We start from the raw sequence: 27,162 nt of genomic DNA on the forward strand, positions 1-27,162 counted from the left end.
TGGGTGTTAACGGAGAGTCCATCCTTGATGATAAACTCACTGCCCTTCTCAATTTCCTATAACCACCATATGAACCTCAGCTAGGTGGAATTCTGCCTTCAGATCTCTAAATGTTTTCCATCCTTGACCTTTATCCAAGTCACCAATCTTCTTAATCCCTGCTAAGAACCACTCTCTCCAAAATATCACCATTTTCCCAATTTTAATCTTCAGGTTCAAGAGTCTGCAGTCTTACCAGACTCGTATGCTTGCCAAATTGTCCTTGAAAATTCTGTTAAAGCAGAGCTGTTCACACTCTTGTAATTAGTGGAAGAAAGAATAGCCCACACATCTAAGGGCCCTGCCCTCTCCGTCTCAGCACGAACCTGTGATAGAGAATGTTCTGTACAGACTGCAAGACAGATAAGTCATTTTTTGTTGAATCCATGTGTTGTTGATTATCTTGGACACTATGAACTAACTGTGAGAGGGAGGGGGGTGTTTCTCTCTTCATCTTTGATTTAATGGATATATTTTATTGATTGCTATGATTATTATGTTTTGGTTTAAATATGTGAATTAATGTTTTGGATGAATTTGTCATATATTTGTGTGAAAATAATACAGTTGTTCCAAACATTAAAAAAGGGACTAATTCATCGGATTGAGGGTAGGGAGTGGAAACATGTCTTAACCATAGCATTGATTTATGGTTCTAGGACAAGTCATCTGATGTCCATCTAAATTCCCAAGAACCTGGCTACTTCAAATGTCCCTTTTAAGTACCCATCTCTCTTAGCAATGGCATTTTTGTGACCTAAAGTGTTGGAAGGACCATTCAAGTTTCTATGACATTTGGCTTGAGTTTTAGTTTTTTTCCTGTCATCCATGAGTACAACTGAGCAAGGCATAATATGGTGATGACAGTATCTGTGGCATTATTGTTTGTGGGTTTATACATACATTGTGTGTCATATGCTTAATGGTAGCAAGTAAATCTGTGTGTATTGATGAGAGCCATGTCTATTTCAAAGAGCAGGGACAATAGGCTTGGTCTTGCAGTACTCCACTGGTAATGCTCTGTATCTTTGATCCATAGGAGGATCTCCAGGAGGTTTCTGTTTTGTCAGAAAGAAAGGAAGTCATCCATCGGCATAATATGGTGATGACAGTATCTGTGGCATTATTGTTTGTGGGTTTATACATACATTGTGTGTCATATCCATAATGGTAGCAAGTAAATCTGTGTGTATTGATGAGAGCCATGTCTATTTCAAAGAGCAGGGACAATAGGCTTGGTCTTGCAGTACTCCACTGGTAATGCTCTGTATCTTTGATCCATAGGTGGATCTCCAGGAGGTTTCTGTTTTCTCAGAAAGAAAGGAAGTCATCCATCGAAGTATAACCCTGCTACTTGGACTCATTTGATTATTGATGGGTACTTTACTGTGTTGAATGGTGCAGGTATGCTTAGGGGTATGAGGGCTAAAGTGATGTTGGCACGCGTGTTGGTCTTAGGACATCCCGTATGGATTGGAGTATTAATTATGTTCATCTGATGGGTTTGAAGCCTATTTGGGCAAGGTCAAGGATGTAGTTGTCTCCACATGTTCTAGGGAATGATTGCATAGGTAGCTGTGACTTTTGCAGAGTGGTATCCTGAAGTTTGGACAATAATCTGTGGGGTCTTCTGGATGGAATGAGGCCATCATTTCATGGACTCCGATTCAGAGGACAATCTTCCCACCCGCTATGTGGATTATTATGGGGATGGGTGGGCCATATACGGGAAGGCGCAAGGGAGTCGGGAAAGTGGGAATGGATCAAGAAAAATTAAATGGTCAGTCTGCAAGGGTGTCCCCTGTGATCAAACCTTTTAAAAGGACTGCAGGTTGCATCCCCTGGAGAGCAGAAGGTCACTTGAATTAGGGACAAAGAGAATTTTGCATATTGTGGTTTGGGGTGTAAGTGCTGTAAATGATGGTAAGTACCAATAACAAAATGTACTATGATGTAGTCGCCAAATAACTTTGATTGGGGTGCTGTCCCTTCTTGTATTAAATATCATGAAGGGTGTGCCTGGCTGAATGGGCTGCTCCTTTTACAAATTTTGTTTACTTGTCCCATATAGGAGCATAGTGATTTGTTTAGTTTATCTGTCTCTTCTTCAAACCAAATGCTGCATTCTCCTCGCACAATTAGGTGTCTGTGCTCCACTATGCTGTTGGCAATGCTGTCTATGAATCTATCAGCAGGAAAATTTGGGATTTTTGCATCAAAAGAGAACCCAGAACAGGTACCGTGTGACATCTATTCTATGCGTTTACTTCAAACCTCCTTGCTAAATCATTGTCTAAATTTGAAGCGTAACTCACTAACTGCAGCTTTGTAAATCCTGAAATTACTAATCTGTCGGACTCACTCATCCTTGAAGGTTTGGTCTCCCCTGAATGTTCATACTATTCTGATAGTGAAGGAGCTGAATCAGAATTTTCGAAAGAAGTAAACACCAAGTGGCCTGGGAGTGGGGCTCCAGTGGTTTTGGAATCTACTTTGGAAACAATGGTGTCAGCATTGAATGCTTTATTTCTTCTCTGCTCCAAATTGGCAGAAGACCATATTGTCATTAAGTCTGCGATGAGCCAGATATTTCTAATTTTTAAAGTCAAGCTAATATTGGACAAAACAACTTTGGCCCATTATGACAATCCTTTACAAATGGCCCCACGGGTGTGAAATCCTCTGCATGGGCAGAAGGAGGTCATAACATTCAAGAAATCTTCATGGGCCTGCCCGTACTTTGGATAAGAATGTGGCCTTTCACTCTGTGGTACTGAGGGCTCCAACTTGAGGATAACAGCAGAGTCCAAAGAGCAAGCAATAGAGGTCTTAATTGTTTAACAGGTCCTACTTAATAGCCCTGGAGTGTCACCATTGAGGATAAAACCAGTGCGTGAGCCACCTGTTATCAATGGTGCGAGCAATGGTGCCCCTCCTTTGGCACTGGCGACGGCCCCCCTTGATGGTAAACCATCAGACTCCAGTGGAAATCACCTGAATGCGGAAAAATATATTATTACTAATGTCCTTCTAAACGGGACCTCTAGTCAAGTGATATTACACGGTCCTTTGGAAAAATGGCCGGCCACAGAGGGTTGTCGGCCTGGTAATTACTGCCCCCAGCATACCTTGACAGAAGAGGTGAAGCTAGCACCCCAGGTGCTTGCTAGGCGGTTGGTCATTCTCAGCAGCATTTTACAGAGTGCCCGGTGTTGACCAATACTTTGGACATGGTCTCCCCAGAAGTGAAGGAGTGGGTAAATGGTTGTGTTAACCCTCCCCAAGTAGCTTCAAAAACAGGCCTCGAGCTGGGGAGCAGGTCTCTCGCAAATGGGAGGCCCTTTTATGGATCTAGCATGAGAAATATCTACCCCAAACAAGTTAAGATTGTTGAACTTGAGCCCACAGAAACTAGCCCATTATTTAACCGTTCTGCTCTGCTCCATCTTTTGCACCATCTACCTGATCTTTCTAGCCTTACGTCAGATGATATCTTGAGCCTAGAACCTCCATCGTATGAAAGTCCTACTAACTGGTTGCTAATATGTTTGGCCTCCCCTTTGGTGGCAGAATGTGGCCGTATAAATGTCAATCAGATGGGGCAGAAAGCAGAGAGTCCTGTCCCTGAAAAAGATGGGCACCCTGTTCTCCCTCCCCCACCCCTGTCGGTAATGCCTCCTAAAGTACTGCTAAATCACGGCTACTCAAATGATAGCCTAAAGGTAATAGGCACTGGCCAGGGTGCAGTGGGTAGTGTGGAACTGGGAGAAGAGATAGTTAACACCCGAGGCCTGCTGACCACAGGGACGACTCTGTGAACTCTCCTATCTACCTGACTGGCAGAGAAAAACGACTGGCTAGGAAAGCTTCCTTATAACAAATTTCGTTGCTAAAAAAAGTCTGGGGTCACCACCAAGGAGCTGGCCACCCAGGGGAAAAAAATCTAAAAAGGCGTGGAAAAAGTGCACCTGTCAGAAGAGAAGGACGAGTTAAAGAACTGGCACTGTCACAAGCTGGATCTTGCCCAGCGACAAGTCAACAGAAGGCAGCGATTTCGACGACGTCTCTGTGGCTGTAGTGGAAACTTCAACTATCAATAGGCAAGGTAAGGGGAGGCTGATTGCCTGTTCCACTTCTGGGAGATCCAAGCCCGTTGCTGCACCTTGTCCACCTCTCAGGTTGGCTGTAGAAATGGCGAATTCGGGAGGGAAGCCCAATCATGACCCGTCTGTCTTTACTGTTAAGCAGATTCGTCAGCAGAAGAGAGATAGGTGGGTCAACCACTCTGAGCTGCCCTTCTTGATACATAAAATACCTTTGTTGAGGGTCCTAGTCTCTGAAGATTTCACCTTTGTTGAACCTCTTAAATGCCTCAATGCCAAATTCACTGCAGGGTCTCTGATTCAATTCTGCTGATCCATAACCATAAAAATCAACTGTACAAACTCTGCATTGAATTGGACATTGGCCCTGAGGCTCCTGACACTGCTCTTCCAATCCCAGGGAGGAAAATCTCTCCCAACCATCAGACAACTAAGGGGAAGTCGGAACCTTGGTTGGAGGGCGAGGCTAACATCAACAAAATACAAAGAGGCCTGCGATGGCTAGCTGCAGCCTACCTGCAATGACTACAAAGGATCGATGAATGCTCTCCATCTGACAGGCACTGGTGCCTCTTTTCATTGTTTGGCTGGCAACCATATCTTCATGCTGCTGGAGACTTGGTTGAGGGGCCCCTATTTTGTCAATAGTTTTGATACCACTCAAGGGGTGCGCGGATGCCCATATGGTGGCCGTCTGGTGGGGGTCAGACATCCTCTGAAACTGCTAAGAACCATTCAGAATGATTCCATTGTCTTTGTTTTGGTGGTAGAAGTATGCGGTTAATGTCGGGGCCACTGAGGCTCCATTATTGGTGGTCTGCCTGTATGACCCTCCTGGATGCACACAGACAGATGGAATACAGAAATCTTTAGCAAATGTATTTTCCCGATGGTTATGTAGAAATGGGGGAGGTTTCATCATCATCAGTGCTGACATTAATGCTCATTGTAGATGCCCCACTGTATTGATCCTAGCAGTAACGTGACCAGCATTTCTAAAATGTCCTTACCTACACAAAATGCACAGGGAGTTAAATGGTTGAACTTCCTCTCTGACTGCAATTTGTATATGCTAAATGGTTGCTTGAAGGGGGATATACCGGGCTTGCCTACATGGAAAGCAGGCAATAACCAGGCTATGCTTGATTATTTCTTTGCCAATTCAGTTTTGATTCAGGGCTCCCTCCATGATGAGAATATAGAAAAACGAGCGTTGTGACCATACCACCCTATCCTTAAAGGTCGAATTGAATGTGTCTATTGTTGTGCACCACCAGTTTGGGAAGTTACGGGTCAACCATTCTGGCAACAGAGTAAATTGGTCAGATAAAAACATCCAGCTTGCAAATAGTCTCTTCTGCAACAGCCATAATATGACCTCTGTTAACTTAACGACTATGACGGTGGACGAAATCGAGGGCTGGTTATCAGCTACGATTATAGATGCAGTAAAAGAGAGATCTCTGCGCGCTTATTATAAAAGGATTAGAGATCGGAAAAGGGAAATGAAAAGGGAAATCCGAGAGGCAAAAGTGAAGTTCTCTGCACGCAGAGTCCCTGACCGACCTCAAAATGATAAAGACCTGTTATCGACACTGGCTCAAATGGTGGCGCTAGTCCCTAAAACAAGATTGTTGACAAAATATGGCTGCAGTGCTGTGATCTGGTTATATGAGGAAGATCTGGCAGGCCCTGGGGGTGGCTAAAGGCAGCCTGGCTGAAAAAGTTATCAGTCCTGTGAATGAAGCATAATGGATTGCCAATGTTGAGACGATCGCTCCTATACAGAATCAGGTCAGGATTGGGAATTGGGAAGAGGGTCTATTCGGGATTCACTGGGAAGCCAATTCCCTTAGGATTGGGAAGCTCAAATCTTCTAAATCCCCCAGCCCTAATGGCCTGGCAGCCGCAGTGTTAAAAAATGCTCCTAAGCACTGGCCGACAATTCTGGAAATTGAGAAGGTGATGTGCGAAGGTAAGATCCCGATCGCCTGGCTATCAGCAATACTTATCCCTGTGTATGAGAAAGGAGACCTGCTGTTACTGGGTAACTATCGTCTCCTGGCTGTGCTAGATGTTCCCGGAAAGCTATAAGGAATGAATGATGGCCACGCGTATTCCGAGAGAGAAAGAAACAGTGCAGGGATTGAGCTACCGCACTTCAGCCCTGAATGTCACAAGTGCGAGCCCAGGAACCCTCCATTCTCTCCCTGGATGTCGGGACCTGCATATCCCTTCCCACCATCAGATCTGAGACCCTCCCAAATCAAGTGACCCACCATTTGTCCCACTAGCCATACCTGCAGAGGCATCACTTGAATAAAAATCAAAAGTGTCAAAATCCAACTCAAGTAGAGGTTTAACATTCTTATAAATACATTCTGCCACCAAAGGGGAGGCCAAACATTTAGCAACCAGTTAGTAGGACTTTCATACGATGGAAGTTCTAGGCTCAAGATATCATATTGGATCGCCTACAGACATGGTCAGATTCCAATATGATCCTGGATCGCTTCCAGATGGGCTTTCGCCCGGGCTGTTCCACTATACACAATTTGAGGGCTATGGACTCATTAATCAAGGGTATAAGAATTAGGGGAGGCCACGGTCTGTACGCATTGTTTGTGGACTTCACCTCCGCGTTTGACTTGGTTCCTAGGAAGAGGCTTTGGGCTCAACTAGCAGCCAGTGGTTGTCCACCTGTAATATTACATTTTATAAAACTGCTCCACTCCAACAATACCGTGCAGGTGAGGCTGGACAATGATGGGACATTATCATGGCCTATTGCTAGTTCTTGGGGGGGTTAAACAGGGGTGTAGATTGGCCCCATTCTTGTTTAATATGTATTTAGCTGACCTCCCAGAATATCGAAAGGCTGGACACATGCCCGCCCAGGATTTGTTCAGCCCCCATCTAATACCTTGCTTGTGCTGCCGACCTGGTTCTTATGGACTTGACATTTACAGGTATGAGAAAGCTAGCAGAGGGGGTGTGGAGCTATACATATGAAAACAAGATAGTCATCAATAGACGAAAGACGCAGGTTATGATCTTTACTCAAAAAAGAGTAGCCCTTCTGATGGAAGGCATATGTGTAGATTACGCTGAGAGCTATAGATACCTGGGGGTGGAGCTGGAGAGCAGAAGAAATTATCCTTCATGTCAAGCTGCTAGCGAAAGGAAAGCAATGCAGCTAACCCCATATATTGCTGCCTTCTGTAAAACGTCTGTCGGGTTCAGCCTTCATGGCATTCTGAAGCTGTATATACAGTGCTTCTGTCTTATATGGTCTGGAATCTCTAACCCTGGATGATTTGTCTTGGGTTGCCAGGGCTGAGGCCTGCTTTTTGTTTGTTTGTTTGTTTATTCATTTATATTGTGCACCAGACCCGAAGGTATGAGGGCACAGGAGTAGCAATGTTATTCTCAGCTTGGTTACACTGCTGTACAGTAATTTACTGTCCCCCCCCAGATTTGATGTGTCTCCTACGCCCCTGAAACACTCAGTTAGAAAGTAAAATGGCTCTTTACGGCCCGTTTATTCTCAATCAGCATACATTATTACGTATTGAAGTCCAGGGCAGCAGGGCGGCTCAACGATATTTGAAACATCTCTTCTTTGCACAATTGGAGGCTAAATGAAGCTGACAAAGCAGTGAAGAGGATATTGGTAAGGACTCTCGTCCCTTTGGAGATGGGAATGGCGGGTGATAAGAAATGGGAGGGATGCATAATCCTGCATGCTGTGTGAAATGATCACAACAATTGTAAACCCCAAGGGAGATTTATTTAGGCAGATCCACTGTGACTATCTATTGGGATGGGGAAAATAAAGCTAAAACCATACTTTTTCTTAATGCTGTACTATGCAATTTGTGTACTTTTCAAAGCATGAAAACAAAGCATATTATTTAAACACATGTAACCTAAACAAATGTTTATAGTTTTGAAAATGTTAAGGGCCAATTGCTTAAAGCTCCAACAAATCACTTAACCAACGTATGTGATCTTGGGCAAGGTTTCACCACTTAACCAAAGTGTGTGATCTTGGGCAAGTGACCTATTCTTTGCCTTATCTACAGTCATTGGAATGGATTCAGTTCACAATTTATGCTATTGTTTACCTTGTCATAAAGCCCTACTCATGGTTTACTTAACCATGAAGTTGCACCACATGTAATAATAGTGACCATTCTTATATCTCACACCACAAACCTTGCTTCTTTGATTCCTCATGGCACCTACTTGTTATGTCTTTTCCCCTGTACTCCTAAGTACGAAAGACTGGAGCCACTCCTTGAAGTAGCCTTTTCTGTGATGTCAATATCTAAATTAGGAGGTCTGTGTTTACTTTGCCGTACAGGCCTTGGAGATCCCCGGATCAGTCATGGATAGGAATGTAACCGGTCTGTGCCCTGTATGCACTTTTAGTGCAGTGTGTGTGTTAACATGACATTTACCACCAATGTTTTAACAAAACATTTGATGAGGACGGTAGATGGGCATGAATGGCAAAATTCCCTCTGGCAGCTCCTGGAGCGAGCACCTGCCACAGTGCCCCCTGGCAGCAACAGCAACCAAGACCTGCAACAGTGCCCCCTGCCAGCCCCAACATCAAGCACCTGTCACAGTATACCCTGCTAACGCCAGCAGCCAGCCCCCTTCACAGTGCCCCTGGCAGCAACAGCAGCAATAGCACCTGCCACAGGGCCCCTTGGCAGCTTCAGCAGTCCTCACCTGTCACAGTGCCCCTGGAAGCTCCATCCTCCAGAAACTGCCACAGTGCTCTCTGACAGCTCCAGCAGCCGGCACCTGACACAGTGCAGCTGCCACCTTCATCAGCCAGAACCTGCCACAGCGCCCCTTGCATGTCCACTATCCATTGCATGACATGGTGCCCCGTGGCAGCAACTGCAGCCAAGACCTGCCACAGTGCTCATTGCCAGCTCCTGGAGCAAACAGAAGACCAGTGCCTCTGGCAGCTAGTGGAGCGAGCATCTTCCACAGTGCCCCCTGTCAGCAACAGCAGCCAGCACCTGCCACAGTGCCGCCTACTATTCCTCAGGAGCCAGCACTTGCCACAGTGCCCCCTGGCAGCAACAGCAGTCAGCACCTGACACAATAACCCTATCAGCTCCAGCAGCCAAGGCCTGCCACAGTGCCCCAGACAGCTCCAGCAGCCAAGGCCTGCCACAGTGGCCCCTGCAGCTTCATCTGCCAAGACCTACAACAGTGCCCTGTGGCGGCAACAGCAGCCATCATCTGCCTCAGTGCCCCGTGGCAGCAAGGGCATCCAGCACCTGCTACAGTGCCCCCTGTCAGCTCAGCAGCCAAGATCTACCACAGTGCCCTGTGGCAGCAACACTAGCCAAGACCTGCCACAGAGCCACTAGCAGATCCAGCAGCCAAGACCTGACACAGTTCCCCGTGGCAACAACAATAGCCAGCACCTGCCACAGTGCTCTCTGACAGCTCCAGCAGCCAAGACCTGCCACAAGTGAAGGGCTGCTTACTTTCATCGGACATTCTCTTTGAAGATGCAGAGGAGCTAGCTAGTGATGAAACAGGCTTTAGCAAAGCCAGCTGGTCTGGCTTTCTGAATGTGTATGTACGGGATTCACAGTGATATAAAGGCATGGAAGGGGTTACGGATGCTGAATACTTCCTGATAGAAGAAACAGTGGGAGTGAGCTAAAGGAGCACTGTGAGATGGAAGGAGTCCTTCGTTGGGAGCAAGAATGACTGGGGAGAATACAGACCACTAGGGAACCAAAGAGCGTGGAAGGATTACTGGGGGAACAAGGAACACTGGGGAACATGGGCAATGTGGGGGCTGCCTAGAGCACTGGCAAAGCTGATGGGGCAATGGAGGGCACATGGCGTTCCCATAACAATGCAACAGGTACTTGAGGTGCAAACGATACTGGGGTACAAGGGCACTGGGTACAAAAGAAACACTGGGAAGCAAGGAGCATAGGGATGGAATAGGAGAAGCAAGGGTGCTTGAGGGCACATGGGGCACTGGGGGAGCAATGGGCAAAGGGGTATCTTGACATACTTTAGGTAGCTCGTAGCTGTTGAGTAGAGTCTCTGTCTCTCTATCTCCCTCAGTCAGCAGGACGGGAGCACGCGTTGCTACCTGGGTCAGACTGCTCCCTGAAGCTGCGCAGCAGTGCACTGCGCAGGGGCACGTTCAGTTTGTTCCCCGGCGGCCCAAGCACATTCCAAATGCGCAGGCGCATGGCACGCATGAGCGAGCTGCGAGCAAATAAATGTACATTTAGCTTGCAGTCTGCAGAAGAGATTTTACATTTGCATGCACGTAGTGACAGCTGCAGCAACCTGCAGACGACTGCAACTGCAGACAGTGCAGTGCACTGCACTGGGTTTGTGCACAACCCGACCCAACAAACACTTTTATTCTGGGGGGATAAATACCATTCTACCTCCATAAAATTGTCCCACCAAGTCCTACGCCCATGACGGGAAACTGCCGCCTAGTGGAGCGTCCACGAGCGCAGGTCACGAGCGCAGGTCACAGGGCCATGGCCGCGCACATCGACAAGACTCTACTCATTGGAGTGGAATATGGCCCGGAAAGGATAAGGTTGTGTCACTCCTGCTGCTCTGTGGGGGTTTAGCAGTTGGGAGTCTCCACGTCAGCAGACGAGTATACTTAAATATATGCATGCAAAAGAGTGTGGTTTGAAGGCCTGGTAGTGAGCCACTGGTTCTAGATCGCAGGGGAGTATTTATCAAGCATGGGTGAAGACCCTTGGATGTGTCATAGAAATCCAGCTGACAACCTATGACTAGCAAGAAAGCTGGCAGTAGAGCACACGAGTCTTGGAACTTTTTCTTGTTACCTAAATATACGTAGATAGACACAGCATAATCAAAACAGGTCCATTCTGCTTCTGTAATGTAACTACGTGCTGATATGCGGTTTGGAAGGATGGCAGAAGGATGCCACTGGTTATGATTTACGCAAAACCGGTCCCATCCAACTGATAACACATAGAATGCAACCGTGCAAAATGTGACTTGGGATATTTTGTGAGTGTAGGTGTTCCTTTAGAAGTAAAATGAAAAAACATGGGATGTTTCAGATTCTTCTCGCAAAACCAAAATGATAGGCCAAAAATGGTCATTTGTCATTTTGCCCGTCTTTAGGAGCATTGGTAGGGCATTGATTGCATCATTGCTTTCCACCCTTTTTTTCCTATGCGCAAGCTTTTCCACTTCTGCTTACAGTGAACACCTTAGGTGGGGGAGGTAGATGCTGGCCAGAATGACTGAATGGAAGAGGCAAATGTGCGTGGTGGGGGGGGCCGGGGGATAGTGGGCCAAATTGAGCAATGTATGTCAGATACTGGCTGCTGGGTGTCAGTACCATGATCAGGGACGGCGTCAGGGCCTTTCACCTTTTTCAAATGAAAGGGGCTTCTAGCTTGACCCCCACCACCCAGCAACTGCCCCCATCTTGCCAATGAACTCAGCAATATAATATTTTATATAGTATGGCTACCATTCCTGGTATTCTGTATGGAATGGAGGCATACTCAGATCATGAGCTGGCCTGGTTAAAGATCTTAGAGGAAAAGGTCTGGGGACACGCCTTGTGCTTGCCTTAAGCTTTATCCATTGAGGCGGACCATATGGAGTTAGGCCTTGTTTCTCTATCTACTCTTAATAAAAGTAAGACGAGCATGTTATTATTCAAGATATTAATTGATAAGGGGGAATCTTTGTATATTTGGTTTAAGAAAGAGGTGACGAGTGCCCTTGTCACTAATCTCGTAATTAATGAGTTGGTTGATTCTTGTAAGAAGTTTCATAAAACTATTGGGTGGGAACAGTTTCCAGTTGTAGACATGACCATTGCAAGGTAAACTCTAGTTAGCAAAGCTTAAGCTTGGGACCGAATTTGCAGCACTGAATACTTATCGGCAAAAAACAATACATCTGTATTCCAATCAATGTTCCCTGTACCCGCTGCCTTTTAATTAGAGTGTAATTAGTGAACAGTATTTGAGATGTTTTATAATGAAATTGAGATTCCTTTTACTTCCTGCTCTTATGGTGGTGGGGGCTAGAATGCATATCCCCGTGGAAGAACGGAGGTGTAGAATTTGCAGGAAGGAGCCACTGGAACTATATGACACCTGCTTTCGCAGTGTGTTGAATTAAGAGAGATTTATAGGAGTTATGGGGGCTTTGCGCACAAAGGAGATGGCTTCTCTGAAAATCAAATCTGCTCCAATGTAGTGCCACTTCGAGGGTACTGATAAATGCAGGGTATGATAATGATATAGTATGTTTGACAAAATTGATAAATGAATTATCATTGTAGCTGCTGACAATTTGATCGATCGTTGGGACTAATGATCCTTTCAAGTAGATTATGTAACATTGTGTATTTTTTTGTGATAAAGAGTATGTATTGTAACCCTTTTCAAGTTGTGTAAAAGGTTTGTTTAAACCAAATACACTTATAATTCTTTTATTTAAATAATGAATTTCTCTATTTTCCTTCTGGGGCTTAAATTGTGCGCTTTGCAGCGCTCGCATTACAAGCTGTGTTTTCTCTTCCCACAGGATATACAGTTCCCTTCCCACAGGATATACAGAAGTGTTATCACCTCATTGCCTTCTAACACGGGTTCCTCCACATCAGCCACTTGCTGACAAAGAAGGGCTTAGAGCTCTTCAGTGGGTATTTAGTGTTTAAGCTCCCTGCTGGCTGACCGTCTCATGATAATCAGTGGCTATTAACCTTATCTTTGTCACCATTGTAATCTATGCACCCCACGGGTGCCCCAGACTGTTTCCGCTCTAGGCAGGAGGCCCCCAACCATCATGTTGAAATGGGCACCCACACATCTTCAGCCGGGCCTGACCATGATGACAAAGTTATCATCATGTACCTGGACAGGCAGGATTCCTTTGGATCATGGAGTCATGGGTAGATCCTGGGAACAGGGTGCAGCAATGGAGAATGCCAATGCTTGCCTCAAATGTCACCCACATGTTCATTACATGTGCTGCTGCTTGTATATGGTCTCGTGACTTGCTCGGAATTAGGCATTATATCGGCCGCCATAGTTGGGTACAATCCAAGGCAACTTTGGTGTTAAGATCAGCCTGGATGGTGGGTTGGTGATGAGCATGGCACAAAAGGGCATCCGACATCTGATTCAGAAGGTGGACGGGCACGTGCCAGGCATTTCCACTATTTGTTAGAAGGTGCCTTCCATAAAAATGCAATAGATCATTGGGGGTATGGCATTACGGATGTTTATATAGCCTTCAATAGCTAAGGCTGGCACTGTACTTAATCATATAGTATGGTAAAAAATTGCGTCAGTCCCAATGTCACCTGTTTTACCGTCACTGCGTGACTCTCACACATGCATGGCCCCTGGGTGTCACAGTCGTAAGGCTTTACCAAGGAGTGGGGCTCATAAACCCTGCAAGCAGTGGCGCAATGGGCAATTGAACAGACCATGCTTTAACTCCCAAACACGAAATTTTGGGGTATGTTGAATTGACCCTGCTGATCTACTATAGAGAACATAGTAGGGCAGGATAGCGACAATACATGGTGGCTGCGGCTGTACAGTTGTCAAAGGCACAGTAATTACTCATGTACAAATGTCATAGTTAGCACCTGCATTCGTAGGCATTCATTTTTAGGCAATTGAAATTGTGACGGGGTGTTAGTACTTGCATTTTAGGGGAGTGATTAGAAGGATATGGGGGTAGGTGACAACTGCTGCTAATAGCAGTTCTTAGGGGTGCGGTTTCAGACATGGAAAGAGTTAACAGCTTGTAACATTGAAGCTGCACTAGAATAGTCTCATTAGAATGTGTAAATAAGTTAGATGTAGCCACACGTGTACGTTCTCCCCCCACCGCAGTCTCTTAGCCCCTCTCCCAACATGTGAAGGGTTAGCCCCCCAAAACATGTTTTGCCTAGTTAAGCGCCTTACAACTGAACAATAAATAGTTGCACACCTGCCTGCAAGCACCGAACAAATTTAATCCACAGCACAGATAAGCAAGAAAATATACTTGAGTTACTGCACAGGGACAGATACTGTCTAAGTAGCTATCTTTTTCTACTCTGAAAAGTATGTATGAACGGTGCAATAATTTGCCACTTCCCGGAACCTCAAAACGAACAAAGTTAGAAAAATCATTCAAAATACAGTAGGCTCTAGAAGTTTCTCGGGGATTAAAATGTAGCGGGTTCATGTCTTCTTGGATTAAAAAAAAACCGTTGTGCGTATTCAAATGTCTGTGTGTGAGTTACATGTGACGGGACTTACACGTTTGCAAATTTGTGTTTACTTTGAGGTGATGTGTGCACAGGTAGGAGTTTAGATTTAGAATAACCTCACTCAAGACGTCTTATTTTCCCACCCTAATATATTCCAGAGGTTGCATTCTTTCGTAACCATTTTCATGCTTAAATAGGGGTTATTCTGGGGGGGATACATGACATTATATTCCCCCCACCTAAAATTGTGGGGGGGATTTGTCCCCCCATGTCCTACGCCCATGGAGTGTTTTGTGTGAGTTTTTGCCTTTCAGTGTGTAATGTTTCTCTTTTCGTTGTGCATTGGGGCTGTGAAAAAGATTACAGTGCACCAATGAGAAGCAAAACAACATGCTGCAAACAGACATTGAAAAGAAGGTGAACTTGTTAAATGTGCGATATCAACTGTGCAATGCCCAATATAATACAGAATCAGAGCAACAACAAAAATCACCCTGCACAAGAGTGTGCAGAATTTATAACACGGCCTCTGGTGTCCACTGGGATTGTGTAAAAAGTGAATGTAATGGCTATGTGCAAATTGGGAGAGCAACAGGATTATCTAACTTTGAACATATTTGTGTTGGACAAACTGTGAACTCGATGTGTTCGAAATAAGAATATACTGAGTGCCTAAACTAGGAGTTTATTGGAATTGTTAAACAGTGTACTGGGAATATGTATAGCGGCTAATGCAAGATTATTATTCTGGAATTCTGTCAACTAATAATTTGCTAGGATTGTGCAAATGGCAATATACCAAGGTTTAGGGTTATTAAACAGGGATATCGCAGGGTTCTGATACTCGGAAGTTATTGGAATTGTGAAATACTTCACATTAGGAGATTGCATAAACTATAAGGAGTGGGAATATGTCAGGGTTGTCAAAAGAGGAGCATACTCTAATTTCCAAAATCTGAATGATATGTATTGTGCAAATTGAAAGTATTCTTGGATTTCCAAACTCAAAGATAAATGAGGTTTTGCAGACTGGAAACATACCGGCATTTTACAAACTGGAGGTGTACTGGAATTGTGGAACAGTAATCTGTGAATATACTGGGTTTCTCACACTACAAGTGCATTAGGAATGTCAAATTGCAAGATACTAGGGCAGTGATGCTGCCACCATTGGCGACCTTAGGCCATACAGAGATTGTGCAAACTGGGAACATACTGGGATTGTCAGAATGAGAGTGTACAATGTTTGTCAAACAAGCAGTGTACTTCAACTATGTAAACTTGGACAATTGTGTGGTTGTGCATCCCCGAGTTACTGGGTTAGGTAAATTGGAAATGTACCATCTAAAGCAAACTGGAAATATATTGGAAGTATGCAATGACGGACTGGGTGCCTAGTGGGATTGCTAATCTGGGAATATACAGAAATTGTGCACATTTGGAATACACCGGGATTGTCAAATTGTGACTATGATGGGTTTGTAAAACTGGGAGAACTCTGGCATTGTCAAACTGTGAGTGTAAAAGAAGCTAGTAAAATTGGCATGTACTAAGATTAGTAGCTCAGAATATGTTCGGCTAGTCAAACTCAGATTATTATGGGATTGCCAAATTAGAAATCTACTTGAATTCTCAAACTGAAATGTTGCAGTTTGGGTGAATAGATAATTATTAAATTGGAACTATACTGGAATTGGACACTACTAATATTGGGATTGTGAACACTCATTATGAGATAATTCACTGATGTACTGCTAACATCGATTACCATTGCCAGCTGTCCGCATTACCATGGGATTACGAGGATTACGAGTGGCAGAGTCAATCCCCATTTTTGAGTCCATTTGACTCCAATATTTTTGGTGGATTTAATTTTAGCAGTAATACTGCTTAATGTGTCATGCTGGAGGTAAATCTTCCACTTGAAGGTCAAACTCGTAATTCAGTGATGCAGTAAAAGCGGCAGCAATACAGTTACCACCGTAAAAGTGACAGTAAATGAATTACCAGAATTACCACCACTTTTTTACGGCACCGTAATGAGGTACAATCCGTTGACATTTTAAAAATGGACTTTGAAATATATGGGGAATGGACAGACTTTAATTGTTTTTGGGATGCCAAACTGGTGTTATACTTGGTTAGTCATACTGAGAGAATAATGGGCTTGCCAGACTGTCATTTTGCAAACTGGGTATATAGTGGTTCGGAAAAAGGAGGGTTCCTGGCTACCTTGCAATTCTGATTTTCGGAAAATGAGATTCTGCACACTCTTTGCGGTTTTACACCGAAGAAGCAACTGCTCCAGCACTCCTTCTTACAAGGCCCACCAGGACCAGTGCTGTGAACATACAGGAACCGCACGGAGCATAACTGAGACCTCAACCAGGGCCAGACCCAGCCATACCAATAGCCTTGATAAAGACCTATGAGGTCGGAACATGTTTCGGCTGAACACTACTAGGGCTATGAGTCCATACCTAATGGAGAAATGAACATGCACTTGTTAAAACCGCAAAGAGCGTGGAGAATCTAATTTTCCGAAAATCAGAATTGCAAGGTAGCCAGGAACCCTCTTTTTTCCTAACCACACAAGGAGGTGTGGGCTTCACCTCAATACAAACCTGTGACCTTGCAGCAATTCCTATAGCAGCACCAAATAGCTAGAGCCTTGCACAGGGCCCACTCTCTTTTTCTTGGGTATATAGTGGGATTTTAAAATTGGAATATACTGGGATTGTGGAAAGTAGGAACATGAATGGTTGTCCCCTGGGGGTATACTGGGGTTGTTAGCCATGATGTGCCACTGGTTATATGTGATATAATCGCTGGAAATAACATCAAGGGTGACTCAATGTTTTTTTTTAAGGCACTTTACAATCTTCCCAATATATTTTAGGATTGGTGCATTTATATAGTGCCCAGAACGCCTCAGGGCGGGCTACAAATGCCAAAATAAATAAATAAATATAAACAAACTCCAGAGAATATTTGGGGAAAGTGTTGGATAATGCCTTTAAAAATATATTGAGTCGCCCTCGATGTTATTTGCAGCAATTATATCACTGGATACTATGCCAACCTGGCCGTATGGAAACTGATAATGATTTTGTAAATGACCACAATGTTATTTGGTGGTGAGGCATAATTTAGACTGGCGATGATTTTTAGCAAGGTTAAAGTACCGAAAATAACACGTAACACATGTATCGTGTGGCTTCCAGTGGCTTTGTCACTTTGATTTAACACTCCTTGTTAAATAGCATTTTTCTGTGGCATCTGTTTAAAACCTTCAGATGCTCTCTTCCTTCACACACATGACAGTTCAATCTCTGCCGATCCATCCCGGAGCAAACGCCTTATTAATTTGCAGGAAGAAATGGCCCGGCTCCCATGTCACAAACGTGTAATTACTTTCCAATGACACTTCGCTTTCTGCATCTGCCATGGAATTGTTTTGTCCGCTGTGCAAGAGCGTCCTCGCTTGGGCAAAACCCCTTTCCGCCGCATTAAAAGTGCAGCGAATTCTTTATCCTAGCGCTTCATATCCCAGGAGTATAATAAAACAGGCCTTTTTGTCCTCACTGCAGTGCACAACTGACAACGCGTGGAATATTTACAGGCCTTAATGCGAAATGGAAACTGGCACGGATCTGGCCATTTTCGGCTTTAAGTCGGCCAGGCCACGTGTTGTGCAGATGAAATGGGCTCGGACACGGGGAAAGTTGCGCGTGCACGTTGTTGCTACAGCAGCGCGACATCGCATATAAGCACCATATTTAATTTCTGTGGCCTGTTGTAATATTTGCAAGAAACATATATTTGTTTTTACATGACAGCCTCAAAATTCTACAAGCCCGTAGGGACTGGTTACAAAGAATAAATGTGTCGTTGGAATTCAATCTTTTTTTTGTTTTTAAAGCCATTACTCTTCTGGTTTTGTTGGGGGGGTCAACTTCTTCGGCCTCGCAACCTACTAACCATTCGGTATGCCAGTGTCGCGTGTGTGAAATAGGTTCGGAGGAACCACTACCCCACATGCGCAGTTGTGTATAGATTTGTTTTCACACAAAACCTATGCCACAGCATTTTTGATGTGGTTATACATTTTTGATTTATAGTTCAAAAGGTTTAATCAATTCAAAAGGTTTAATCAATTCTCCTGAAGGAGAGCCCTTTTACTATGACACTGTTTCAGCTGCTCAAGAGCCTTTCTCAAATCAGGGCATATATTTCATTCACAAGTATCAATTTAGTGTTCATTCGTTGTTGTGTGAAGTCTTGATCCTACAGGTCCTGGTTAGAATCCCACCTCAAAATTCCTCAATTCGCTCTCGCACGTCGGCTTCAGTCTCACACTGAAACCGCCGCCTGGAGCCGAAACACGTGTCATCGTGAAAGGGCTCTCCTTTGGGAGAATTGATTAAACCTTTTGAACTATAAATCAAAAATGTATAATCACATCAAACATTTTGGTGCGCAGTTTTTGTGTGGAAATAACGAATCTGAACTGAGATATTAGCCAATAAAGATGAGTGGCAGAGGAAGCAAGTTCTAGCAAAAACCCGACACATTCTCTTCTTTGGGTTCTGGTAGCAGAGAAGTGGAGATGTGAGGACACGCTCTCCCCTGAGATGTACCTTTTTCTTGGGGACTAAAAGACTGTGACGTAGTCATGTGGTGAGTATCATTTCAAGGGATCAGGGAAGGGTTTCTCAATAGTTCTCCGATAAAATCTTTAGAGCTGCAAATATTAAGTTTCTCAGAGCTTCCAGGGGCCTTTCTAACTGTGGATGAAGCGGGCAGCTGCCCTGAGCACGGGTGAATTGAGGCACAGCATGTACTGCCTCTGGGGCCGTTTTATTATACGGCTGGATGAAGTAAAGAGCAGCTCTCGGAGCAGAGGGGGAAGGGCCACTGCAGAGGCAGGCACTGAATTAGTCCCAGGACTGATGTTTTATATAATTAACGGCAGCATCAGGGGCCCACTAATAGTGAGCAGATGACAGAAGCCTGCTCTGAATTGTCCTCCTCCCAATATCAAAGATAGGATTTACAAAACGTTGTGTACAGTTCTCATAGAATGCTTCAATTTTTCGATTTTTGACCAATGTTACTGGCCTAATGTGCTTACAAATGCATGTTTTTTCATGATGTTTCTGGAATAGTCCTTGGGAAATCTCAAATCTGCAGGTATATTCTTTAAATGGTACAAGTTTCAACGAATGTTAATGATCTTTTGTGCTTACAAATGTCCCATTTACCATTTACATTCCTTTGTAAATACACCGACTTAAACTCAATTTCATAGCCGTTGCAAATTCGCCCGAAATAGATCTGCTCCCCGATTAAATTATTGTTAATTGATGCCTATTAAAATGTTCTATTACATTTATTAAAGTTATGATTTGGGTTGACATAATTTGCCACCATTTCGTTGCATAAGCAAATGTTTATCATTGCCAAAAACACGTTGGGGCCCCTGATCTAGAGCAAGGGCTTTTCGAAATTATGTAAGAATAAAGCATAGTGCAGTCAGCTGTTTCCTTCATGTAAAGCATTCAGCCAATCAGGTTTTTGCCTGACACATGACAGCACAAGGTGCAACTGGTTGCTCTGGTCCCATCTGGATTGACAATTCCATACCTGAAAAATGTGCAAGTAATTGTGCTGTTTAATGTATCTAGTAATTGTGCTGTGAAATAGATTTCCATCAGTGATGGCACATCCATAATCGGTGACAGGGCATCACCCCACACATTTTGGACAAGCCGCCACTAAGCGCTCCGTCAGATGCTTGTTGCAGCCGCAGGAGAGCTTCCTGCACTGCCTTGAACTGTCAAAGGAAACAATGAAATGTACAGGATTCTGCGCGCATGTGCAGAAACCAGTAGACGCGTCCCATTTCCTGGTCAAACTACACAGGAGCAGAGAGCGTCAAGGGACCTAGTGGAATGATTCTGGACCGTAGCAGCAGCTAAGAAAAATAAATATGTGGATGTATGAATGAGAGTGCACGTTATGTGTATGTGTGTGTGAGTGTGAGAGTGAATGTGTATGGGTGCATGCACAAATGTGTAAAATAATGTACCCCCCCCCGCAACCCCAAATAAGAGGCTTGCTCATGGGCCTCTGATTTTAGTGTTCAGGGTGTTATGCAGCATTATATGCAGTACCCTTTGGGAACACCACACACAATTAGGACTACAAGTGACAGTACAAATTCACCTTTGGTACAAGCCTGTACTACACAGTAAAGTGGTAGCGATGGCTGAGCAGCCAGACTTATCTCAAGAGTAAAGTGAGAAGTATCAATAGTTATACAAAGGACAGCAATTACAATGATTCAAACAAACACTGACTCAAGGTTTCTGAGTAAAAGAATATACATTTATTTACACATCAGTTGTAAAACATTTCAGTAAGCAGTTGAAAAATCACACTCTGAATACACTACACCCGATAGATTCTGGACAAGTTAGGCTCAAAATGAAGTGTGAGCAAAACGGCACTCCAGCAATTTAAAAGGGAGAGAAAGACAAAGTTAGACAAGAATTGAGCAGCACCAACAAGTAAGTAAGCAGGGCAATCTAGAAAAAGGAACTATAGTGAGGAAATCAGATTCAAGGGGCCTGGCCCAAAGTCAATGGACCAAAGTCTTTGCTTAAGATCACACAGTTCAGAGTAGTTCGTGGTTAAGTCTTTGCCAAGAGTTTGAGACGAAGTTGGTCGGCAGAAAAGTTAGCTTAAAGAATGGAGAAGGACAAGTCCTCGGATTGGCAAAAGGTTTCACACACTTTCACCGCGGCTGGATGCAACGAACAACCGGATTTGAACATTACCTTAAATGGAGAAGAAGGCTGTAGTTGAGGCAGACGTTCCTGGCAGGTCCTGAAGGCTCACGGTTCCTGAAGTTATTGTCGGAATGACACGAAATAGGAAGACTGTAAGGTCCTGCACTGCCCAGGGAAGAAACCAGCAGCAGAGCAAAGCAACAAATAAAAGGTGCGCCCCTTAAAACACAAGCAGGATCCGTTCCTCCTGGCTATCCGGTTCATTGTAGCTCTGTACAGCAAATTCGAAAATAGAAGGGAGGCCTGGCGAGCAGTTTGGTAAACTGTTTGTTCCCACCAGCTCAAGGGGAGAAGATTCCTTTCAGATCTTCCCTGTCGTTAGAGTATGAAGATTCGGACCTGCAGCATGGCTTCACCGGGAGGTACAGTCATGGTAGGGGTCCTCTTCTGTCAGCTCCTCTTCGGTTCTCTCATTCCAGTGGCAACTCTGCCTTTCTAGCCCCAGAGAACTAGCCCCAGAGACCTGCTTTTTATGCAGTTTTCCCCCATTCACACAGCCTGGCTGTCAATCACACAGTAGGGTGGTGAAGTGGGAGAATGGAAGACCAGGCTCCCGTCCTTCGCCTCTCGCGCTTGGCCTAGAGGGTCACGACCCAAACACCCGCCACGAGAAGAGTTTGTCCATTTACCAGACGACCAGATACCCTGGTACAGGAACATACGGATGTGTCCATCTGCTTGCCCAGCAGCCCGCACTGGCCATGCCGACACCTGCGGCACGGATCAACTAGACTAAACTCTACACGTCGTTAGAGATGCCATGACGACCTAAACAACGGGAAGCACATCTATACAAATGTACACACTGGACATTCCCACACCAACCTACACGAAGAATATACTCAGTGCTATGACGTAGGCGACAGGCATATTCACGGACTTGCATCTTTATTATTTTTACATAGGCTTTCAGAACGCAGAAACGCAAGACGCGTCATGAACTCTTTTACTAGCTTGCTCACGCTTCTCTTGAAACCAGTTACCGCCATGAGAAGTATAATGGAGACAATACTGGTCATGAAATTATATGCTCCTATAACCTAAAGCACCTGTGCACCAAACGGACAACTTATGCACCAGGCCCAAGTAGGCCTCAAACAAGAGCTCCCGTGGACATCAACAAGGCAAGAGTCAGTTGCTGATCCTGCAGAATGAGCTCGGCAAAGCAACCAGCCAAGGTCGCAATGTTGCAAACCCACGTTCCAAGAGCAAATCATCAAAGGCACGATGTTGCAAACTCGTACTCCGCGCACCAACGTTAAAGTCACACCGACAAATTAAACCAGACGCAGTAGAAAAACAATATTAATTGTGCAGAATTCTGCCTCTTTCACGGTCCCTCCCCACGTGACCAAGCCGAACCTGACGAGATGCCAAACCCAGGAGAACAGAGGCGTCTGGATCCCTCGCTACGAGACACTGGCAGATACACTTGAAAGGCTCAATGGACATCTGCAACAGTGGGAGCGGTCCCCCGTCCAGCTATGAATAAGTCCTCACATTGTCTGCATGTACCCATAGTGAAACATTGTTGCAACTTACAGGTACACCGAGAGCTGGGAACGACGGTGGTCCCAGGCTGGGAAGCTCACGGGCGCACCAATCAGAACATGGGGCTCTTATCACTGACGCCAGCAAATTTAGCCAATCCTCAGGAGTCTTCATGTAACAATTCTCATGTATCTAATTGTAGGGACAACCCAGATATACCACCTGACTACACCTTGTCCACTAATATCTTTCTCTATATGTGTGCTATACTAACCCTACCACTCGAACACCCAATTAAGAGTGGCGATAGGTTTTTTGTTAACTTTCTGAAGTGACGCAAGTAGCGCGTCATAATACAGTAAAAAGGGCCTGCGAGCCCCACGATTGTGTGTGTGTCAGGACGAACGCGTATGCTCCTTGACCCATCCCTGCCGTTTGTCTAATAAACAGCAGAGTCACCTTGCTCCTTGTGTGCGTCTCATACTCTATCTCATCTCATCTGGGATATACACGGGAGGAGTTGGGGCCTCCCTGCCTGGAGGTCCGCGGACGGCCCGGCCGACCCCGGCAGAATTTCCCCCCCGACAAGTTGGAGGCACTGCTGAGATCTGTTTAAGATCGACTTTTTATTTTTACTTTTTCCAGGCACTCCCGTTGCGAGGAGGCCCGGCGGCGCGGCCCCCTCTGCCGTTGCCCCCTTCTGAGGACTACAGGACCATCGCGGAGCTGCGAGAAGACCGGACAGCGCAATCCGGATATTGGCCCTCGGGAGCCGGTTGAGAAGTATCCCGCCCGCGGTTGGCGAGTGTCCAGACGTGGTCCAGACGAGGGGAGGTGGCGAGCCGCTTGGAGGGGTGCACGCAGTCGAGCGGCCCTGCATCGAGAGAACTTGGTGAGCATGACACACACAACGAGCAATGAGAAATTGTGAGGGAGGGGGAGGAAGTAAATAAGGGAGGAGGGAGGTATTGTACAGATGCGCGGCGAAGGTTTAACAACTGAGTGTTGCTAATGGAATGAATGGTGGCGAGACGGTTGCGAAAGCAGTCGGCTACGTCACGCGAAAGAGGGGGGCGGAGCACGAAACATCACGTGTGGCCGCTCGTAGACACTGATTGGCCTAAGTCGCGACTAACGTGTAGGGGTGGGTGTGTGTGGTTTCCTACGATTTGGCATTTATTGATCAATGAGTAGATGAGGTTCCCTATTGTTCGAGCAAGAAACTCGATAGGTAGATGACGAGATTCCCTATTGTTCGAGCAAGAAACTCGATAGGTAGATGACGTTTCCCTGTAGGCGGTGGCTAGTTGCATAGTTGCCCAATACGGAAGATAATTGGCTGGTTAAGCCCTCCTGTTGAGGGGCGTATCACACGCGAGGCGACGCAGCGTGTGCAGTCCGATTATATTATTGATGAGATTACCTTGTTCCAGGAGAGACAGGAAGACAGCTGTAGGGTTAAGCGGGGGTAGATTGCAAGTGTATTTTGAAATTAATAATGAGAATGTACCAGTAGCGTAAAGACATCGGTGACGTCACCAGTAGGGATTTAATAGGATATCGCGAGCACAAGGAACATTGGGTTTTGAAAGTGGTGGGGAAGAGAAAAATGATAAGGGAGCGGATACGAAGATAAACGATAACGAGTGGATCGGAAGAGGAGAAGGGGAGAGGGGCGTGGCTGCGCACGGAGAACGCCGGCCACGGCAAGTGTAAAAAGGGGAGGAGAACGAGGAATAAGGATGACTGTATAAGATCGTTGTAAGGGGTACGCAGCCACAGGGGGCTGCGTGCGCCTCGGCCGCAGGGGGCCGTAGGGGAAGGAATATACAATACAAAATTATACATATATATATTTGTGTTTTATTATTTGTTGTTTTTTATTAATTATTATTATTGCATAATTTGTTAAGGATTGTCGTAAGTCCCCACATTTACGGGGCCAGGTAAACAATATAAGGTTGTAAATTGCAACTTGATAGTGAAGGGAGGAGTAACAAGTGGGGCACCACTATGTCATATGGGACAGGGTTGGGAGGGTGGGGGAACACCCTCACTACCCCACTACAACACATATGCACCACACTGCCACCCCATAGGGAGAAATTAATTAAGTACAGCATAGAGTGGACCCAGGGGACGGATAACAAAATGTTAACACCATGGCCGCCTAATGGTAGTTTCGATCCATATGCCCAACATTCATTGCTAAACCATCTGCACAATACATACAAGGGGAAGAAGTTGGCGAGCCATGTGGAGGTGTTTAACTTATGGAGGATGTTCCAGGGGTCCCGACCAGGACCAAATGGAATGTTCTCTATGGGAGAAACACCGGAAGTAAAGGAGATTAAGAAAGAGGGAACGGATGGGGAAAAGGGGTGTGAAAGGACAAAGAATACGGGGAATGAAGGAGAGGGAGGAGAAAAGATTGATAAATTAGAAAACATAAAAAAGGAACCGAGCAACGAGATACCCATAACACCGGGAGTGAAAACAGAGGGAGAAGGGTTGTACCCTTTAAGAGAATTAGGAGAATTAGAAGGACAGTTAAGGGCGGCTGAAGGATACTCGAACCCGGCATACAGCCCTCCACCATATGTGGCTCATAGGAAGATGATAGTGGGGGAGGGGAGGATTGGAGAAGAGCAGATTGTAGAGATAGGACATGATGAGTGGGTAGCTGCACAGATATTATTAAAATTACGGGGTTCACTAACGGGAGAAGAGAGGGAGGCAGTAAAGAGAACAGACGAGGATAGTACAAGGGAGAGTGAGATGAAGGGGGAGGAGCTATTACGACAAAGAGAAGAGATTTTGGAGGAAAAATTGGCAAAGCTAAGGGATGAGCAGAATGAATTAATAAAACAGCTTGAGAAGGGGGAAAAGGAGAGAGTGAGGAAAAGGAAAGAGGGTAAAGACGAATTGGACAAATTAAGGGAACGAAATGAGGAGCAAAGGATAGAAGCTGAAAGGGTAAAAGCAGCAGCAGAAAGGGTGTCAAGAGTAGTGTTGAGAGAAAAAAAGAAGGAAGAAGAAGATAAAGAAAGGGAATTGGAAATATGGAGGAGGAGGGTAGTATCAGAGGCAGCTAAGAAATATGAAGAAGGGAAAGCAATAGAAAGAGAAAGGGTGAAATGGGAAAGAAAGAAAGAAGATGAAAGAATATTGGAACAGATGAGCAACGAAGTGATGGAGGAATTAAAAAGGAAAAGGGAGGAAAATAGTAGGGAGATGGAGGAGAGGAGTGAAGGGGAAAGAGGAGGGAGTAATAAGGAGAGTGAAAAATGGGGGGATGTATATAGAAGTAGAGAAGTAGCAACAACATCAACACCAGGGGGAACAGTTGGTAACAAAGGAAGAGGAGAAATGGAGCTAATAGACTTAGAAACAGTAACAGTAAAAGGGAAAAAGGCAGAGTGGGGGATACCATTTATGACTGATTTTTGCAGTGAGGAGGAAGAAGGAGTAGAGAGGGTAGGAAGAAAGAGTGAAAGGGAAAGCTTAGATAAGCTGTACCTCACTAGAACAAACATAGACTCGCCATGGATCAGTAAGAGAAGGGAGGAGCTGGAACAAAGTGAGGAGAGGGTGCAACAACTAGTGGAGAAACAAACCCATGAAGCCACATCATCGCCATCTCCATCACGCCCTCCCCCATCGCACCCTACATGCTCAACCGCCACACGCTCGCTGCGCACAATAAAGCTTGCGCCCTTCATGGACGAATTGACTCCCTATGCATGTCGGCTTAGAGACCTCCCTAGCCGCAGGCAAGACAGACAAATAAACATACCCATATTAAACACAGGAAATGACGAAAAAAGGGGAAAGGAGGGAGAGGTAGGTAGGAGCAGGGGTAGTAAGGAAGAATTTGAAGTGGTAAAGGAAACGGGGGAAGAGGAGGGGTGTGAGGACTCAATATTATGGAACATAAAGGGTGACACAGGACACAACTTAATGCCACTGTTGGAGAGAGGAGGGGTTAGACCGCAGTATGTACCTTGGAAGCATACGGATAAAGAAAATATAAAATGTAGGCTCCCATCACTAAGTGGAGGTGCGGGTAAGTGGATATATGAAATGGAAAAACACACCGCAGGACAGAAACTAGCAGTGGGAGATGTGAAGGGCCTGTTAATATCAATATTAGGGGATAGAGCGGACGACATCTGGAAGAGAGCGGGATTCCATGGGGTAACAATAACGAACACATCGCATGATGGGGCGCCATTTGCAAACTGCAGACATGCGCTATGGCAGGCACTGAGAGTACAGTACCCAGACACATCAGACATAGGAGCAATTACTTCCCGTAAGATGCGTGAGTATGAGGATCCTGTCGATTATATCCAGGATATTCAAGAGAAGTGGCGCATGGAAACTAGAG

The sequence above is a fragment of the Ambystoma mexicanum genome, chromosome 2p (assembly GCF_040938575.1).
Source record: "Ambystoma mexicanum isolate Mex_15411 chromosome 2p, UKY_AmexF1_1, whole genome shotgun sequence".
Taxonomy (NCBI): domain Eukaryota; kingdom Metazoa; phylum Chordata; class Amphibia; order Caudata; family Ambystomatidae; genus Ambystoma; species Ambystoma mexicanum.